Raw genomic sequence first — 6,188 nt, 5'->3', positions numbered from 1 at the left:
AGACTACTGGCAGATCTACAAGAACAAGCATGGGCACTTGCCTTTTGTATATTGCTAGACAGAAGCCATTGGCAAGTGAGGCTATAACACTATCTTTAATCCATATTCAGGTAAAAAAGGAAGACTAAAGCACTCAAGGAATCTGTGGGACTCTAGATACAAAGTTTTTTCTTCTGACAATCTGAAACAGAAAGAGAATGTCAGAAACAAGGCAATAACTGGCAACCTTGCCAAGGGATGGCTTCTTAAGAATAGGCATAACAATCTCTCATCTGAGAAGAGCTGGCACCCTGCCCTCCTGTAGAGAAACATAGAAGATCATAGGTGTCAAACTTTTTTAAATGGATCATTGTCCCGATGCCAAGCCTGCAAGGCCTGTGATGTTGCTGTGGCTTGCCTGGATATAGAAGGCCTGATTTGCAAATATTTTTCTTTGATTGATGTTGTTTTCCCTTTGACTTCCCAGAAAAGTGAATGAGTAGTAAACATAATAAAGGCACCATAATAAAGTTCCAGGTGAACTTTCAAACTAGTTCAAGAATAATATTATTTAAATAAAATAATTCTGAAATGAGCCTACACTTCCTCTCCTCCAAAGATAGCCAATAGTGCCCCTCTGCATTGTTTCACCTTACTGATTATTATATGGGCCTTCATATTCCCACCCTCACTTTCCATGGCTTGTGGAAGATGTGCTGCACCTACAGCATTTTTCTATAGTAAAATCCAGCACGTTCATCAAGATCTCTTTGGTGCCCAGTTCTTATTAACTGCATCTATCACATATAGAACATTGTGGGGACTGAGATACATCAGCAGAGTTTGCAATCTTGTACAGAACCTCAGAATAACATCTCCATATCTATCTACCAAATCATTTTTGAAGTTTGAGACTCCTAAATCCTATCTCTGTTAGATTTGTCATGTCTGGGGGCTTAGATGTTTGGTATTCCTCTGTTTAGAGTTCCAGAGATGAAAAGTAATTTAAACTCTGATAGTTGAAAAAACTGACTCATTGTATGTGTTATATTTGAGCTGATTCATTGTAGTTTTGTAATGCAGTTTATTTATGTATTCCCTGCCCACATTTTAAAATTCTTTTGTACAAGCCTATTCTTGTAGTGTGACTCAAAAGCATAACCTTCACTGAAATTAAGACTGGTTTTAAGAATAATCAAAGCAAGTGGCTGCTTGTGTTATTGCCTTTTCACGGTCCTGATTCCCAAGCATAAGAACATAAGAACGGCCATACCGGGTCAGACCAAAGGTCCATCTAGCCCAGTATCTGTCTACTGACAGTGGCCAATGCCAGGTGGCCCAGAAGGAGTGAAGCTAACAGGCAATGATCAGGTGATCTCTCTCCTGCCATCCATCTCCATCCTCTGATGAACAGAGGCTAGGGACACCATTCTTTACCCTTCCTGGCTAATAGCCATTTATGGACTTAGCCACCATGAATTTATTCAGTTCCCTTTTAAACATGAGTTGCATGCTCTGCAACTCACAGGCCATGCTAGTTTCTATCAGGCAGTGGATTCAGATGAGAACAGTAAAACACACTCCTTTCTCCAGTTGTTGGACCAGACAGGAAGACCACCAATTTCAGTTCCTTCTCAGTAAAATTGTTCTCTTGAAAAGATTATTCATATGACTAGTAAAGCATTTAACTAAAAATTGATATGGAGAGGCTAAGTGGTACTTCATCAACCATATGCATTGTATTCAAACACGGTTGAATGGAAAGCTGCTGACATATGTTTGATGGAATAGTAAACTTTTGGTAAATTGATGTGGAAGGATCATGGATTATTATGTTGAGGATGTGGGAAATGCCATGGTTTTTGTTTCCAGGAGTTTCAGCTAATCTTATCAGTAGGTTCTCTTTCCCATATTTTAGGACACTGATTTTTCACTGAATATGTGCTTTGTTAAAATGATTGCACTCAGCTTTAGGCACTGGAGCAAATTTTCAATCTGTCTTTAAATAAGCACCTATTTTTGCTCTTGTAGCTTTGTGGGTGCAAATACTTTGACACAACTTTCTTCCTTCAAATATTTGCAGGTGCAGTTAACATCACTTCCAATGTCTAGGCACCTGTTCTTTAGGCTCCGCTAGGTCCTTACATTTCAAAGTAACATTAATTGCACTCTCAAGTAATTGTGGATTCAAAACTTGTGGCAGAGTTTTAAAATTTGGCCTGTCATATACTCCTGTAGCATTAATTGGATATTATGTTGTATACAAGCAACACTGCACTGCTCAAGGTATTGCACATTTACTTTCATGTGAAATATTTTCAGTTTTATGCATAGGTCTGGGAAAAAATTGAACTGACATAGGGTAGCAACTATTTCTCCAGTGTTTCTTATAATACTATTGAGGATTGTTGAGAGTATAGTGTTTCTCAGTCATCAGATAGTGATTTCTCATCCTTCATAGGCAATTAAATACTTGGCCAAAGATATGAACACAGAAGTAAAGAACATTTCCTCCTGCCCTTCTTCAAAATAAACTACATACTGTCAACATATCGTAACCATTGTATAAGCCATTTTTTAAAAAATCATCACAAAGTTGTCTTAAACTGTTTTGTATACAAAATGAGCATTGAGCCAGAAATGTAATTTATTTCAGCAGCTGCGAGTTTTGTGTATCAGCATAGGTTGTTTTCTCTTTGTTCGTAATTGTTGTGAAAGCACTTCTATTATAAGACTTTGATACTAAGTACCGGTACTTATAACTTTTCAGAAGAAAATGATCCCCTCAGCTGAAATATTGTATATGTGCCTGTCCTCAGGCCAAAGGTGAACTTCCCTTGTATGTCAAATTTGGTTTGGTGGTTTTGTTAGCTAATGGTGAGCAAATGTCATTCTGGAATATATTAACAGGAGTGTCGGATGTAAGATACAAGAAGTAACTGTCTGCTCTACTTGTCTCATCTGGAGAACTGTGTCCAGTTTTACACACCAAATTTTATGAAGGATATGAATGAACAACTTTGTTGTGTCACACATAGTGCTTAGATAGTTGGGTGCTGAGTACCTTAGAAATACCTAACATAGATAGATTTGATAGATGGAAAAATATCATCATGTCATAACTGTCAGCAAAGAATGACTTTTTAATTGTGACCACTGAACATATGTTTGATGCCAAGATTTTGAATTGCCATAGCGATTTTTTTATAAATATTGATCATAGTTGCTCCTTGAACTTGAAACATAATGAAGGCTTAAGTTACTTTGAATCTTTTCATTCTAATCTAATTGGAAAGAAGTCCTTCCTTGATTGTTCCATACAGAATCATAAATTTGCTAATGAATAAATAGCAGTTGGATTAAACATAATGCAATATGGCCAAAATTTTAAAAAGTAACTAGAATTGGCATGCTTCAGTATTTGGGTGCCCTATCTGAGATGCTTTAAAGGCTACTGATTTTTGGAGGGTGGAAGCTCAACACCTTATGAAAATGAGGATCCTTTGAGGAGTCCAGTTGGACAGTCAAAATCACTACTCACTTTTGAAAAACTTGGCCTGTGTTTGCAAAAGACAACCACAATACCTTGGAGTTTGTGTGTGTGAATTAATAATAGGATATTCCTCAGGGGTTGATGTAGATAATCACACAAAAAGTGGGCCGTTTATCCAAATAGCATCTGAAAAATTACCGACCATTTATACTGAGTTTTTTCTGGTGAGAAACTGAAATGAAGAGCTGATTGGCACACTGTGCATTTCTCTGTTTGTAAGTGAGCAGTCAGGGCTAGGGAAATTATTACTGATAATGAAGAGGTAGAGTAGATGCAGGTGTAGGAACCTTGACTCAGCAAATTTGGTGAGCCATAAGATAGAGGTGGAGATAGGAGGGGCCCTTGACACTAACATTATAAGACAAGGGTGAAAATGGCTTAAAACTAGCCAACATGGTTAAGAAGATAAATAGTAAAGAGAAAAAAGGCACAATAATAATGAAATGGGAGATTTAGCTACTGCACTGATGGATGTTATAGATAAACTTAAGCTAAATAGATAGGGATGATGTCATTGATGGCTCTAAAATTGCTGAGCTACTGAATTGCTCCTTAAATTCTATAAGAAAAACAGTATTGACAGTTAGGCACATACTTAAGAACTCTTCGAGGCTCCCATTTGTGTATGCACAAAATTGCAAAAGTGGAGAGGAAGTAGAATTCTTTTTATTTATTAAATTTTGATTATATTAAAAAAAGAAAAATACTGATGCAATTTTCCTGAATCCTCTCTCCCACCACTTTCTTTGAATCAGCTTAACTTAAGAGTGACCAGACTCTGAAGGTGAAAATACCTGAGCATTCACTCCAAAAATCCTAGCAGTTGTGCTTAGCACCAAAAAAGAAAAGTCATAAATAGCTGCTGGTAAGTCTATTTTATGTAATATTATTTTTGTCTGATGCCCTACTTTGGCCTCAATATAGGGGTCATCTATTTTCTTTGTGTCAGGCAGTCATATCTTTAGTCATTCTCCTTTTATATCCTTGAGGTTTTCCTACTTGTGTTCTCTTTGACCCTATGCATATGCAAAAATAACTTATAAATGAGTTTGGAAACTCATCCAGTGAACAGGGATAGAAAAACAGCCAACAAATAATCTAATGAACATAATGAAGACTTGCACATGTTATGAATGAAAGCTCAGTGGATCTATTGGAAAGCTAATGGCAGATATAAACATGGTAGAGGGAGAGAGTATTTTGTCATATTTCTGTTCTTTCTACTGACAGATCATGAGGAAGGAAGGCAAGAAACTGACCCATGTAACTATTTATATTTCAGCTTGCTAGTTATAGCTGTGAGTGACTTTAGAAATAGCAGGAGTTCTAGAAATGTTGAAAAGCACAAATAAAATAAATATGGCAGAGGATTATTAGTTAACACCTTTTTCTCCACAGAAGTTTTTTCCACCAAAAAAGTGTTTTCTCAACTATGTATACAGGAATAGCTTCAACCACCACTGACATGCAGCTATGATGAAGTTCTGCAGTACAGAGCAGAGCTTTGGAGAACCGTTCAGAAGAAGTGGGGAATAATGCAATCAGTAGTTAAAACTGTGAGGAGGATTTATATTGGAAAACTATAATTAATAGAAAATGGAATAGAATGGTCATGACACTGGGCTAACATCTCTATTCTTACTCCTCCCCCGTAACCCTCCCCCCCGAAGTAGCATGAAATTGGAATCTCTAACGACTATAAGGTGAAAGAAGGACATTGGGTTTATATCTCATCCAAAGTACCACACTTCCAGAAGCATAGATTCTGGTAGCACCATGCTAAGAAGTGGATTAAGTACTGACTCAAAGGGAAGAGTGACACCTATTGAATAACTAACTGCCTCAAGGAGTGGGTGAGTATTCTTTAAAGGCCTCCTGTCTAAGTATTGACCCAATCCAACTGGACTTAGTTTGAGATCAGACAAGATCGTAACTTGAAGTTGTATAGCTTCAGATTACATGTGAATACCGTATTTCACAGGAACAGCCTAATGCCTTTTTTGTTTTTGTCAGGCAGAATTATACATTATCCAAGAACCTGCAATAGCCTAGGGTTATAAGTGTGAATTATTTTTCTCTTGAATGAATGGCACGCAACCTTAATTATGTAAGTATCTAAATGTTTTCTGAGAACTCCTTGTTGTAAAGTAGGAATTCTTGTCTTCATCATGGTCAAAACACGCTACTCTTTTTAATCCTGCATATCATTTAACTCTGATATTGTATGTCAAGTATTCACATTCAGATTTAGATGGTATCAGTGTTAATAAAGGAGAATGACATTAAGGAAATATATATAATATATGTTAAAATTGCATTGAACTGCCATCCAAGCATTGATTAAAGATTATCTTAATATTTTAATATTATCTTGAAATGCTTTGTGGAACCTTGGACCAGGTTATACTAGGTTGCAGGGAGCTAGGTATAGAATTCACTCAACTCCCATCAAGTTTAGCTGGAGCCACTACAAATACATCAGATGCTGAAAGCATTCAGACCACCTCATTAGATATGCATACACAATATACTTAAGTATTTATAGTTCAGAAAAAGTAATCCTAAATGGACCACAAGAATGGTTAAGCAAATTCATTTTTCAGTTCAAGCAAATACCTGTGGAAAATGTTTGGCTCCATACATGCAGTTCCATAAA

At 36.7% G+C, this 6,188-nt stretch overlaps 1 long non-coding RNA gene across 1 annotated transcript; it reads left to right on the top strand.

The window, feature by feature from the left end:
- The first annotated feature begins 4,305 nt into the window (after window positions 1-4,305).
- LOC115651505 lies at window positions 4,306-5,633 on the top strand. The gene is made up of 3 exons (XR_004000375.1): window positions 4,306-4,397; window positions 5,206-5,385; window positions 5,546-5,633. It is a non-coding gene; the product is annotated as an uncharacterized LOC115651505 (long non-coding RNA).
- Window positions 5,634-6,188: the final 555 nt, after the last annotated feature.

Source organism: Gopherus evgoodei, chromosome 4 (genome assembly GCF_007399415.2).
Source record: "Gopherus evgoodei ecotype Sinaloan lineage chromosome 4, rGopEvg1_v1.p, whole genome shotgun sequence".
Lineage (NCBI taxonomy): Eukaryota > Metazoa > Chordata > Testudines > Testudinidae > Gopherus > Gopherus evgoodei.
This window is presented reverse-complemented; position numbering and strand designations above follow the sequence as displayed.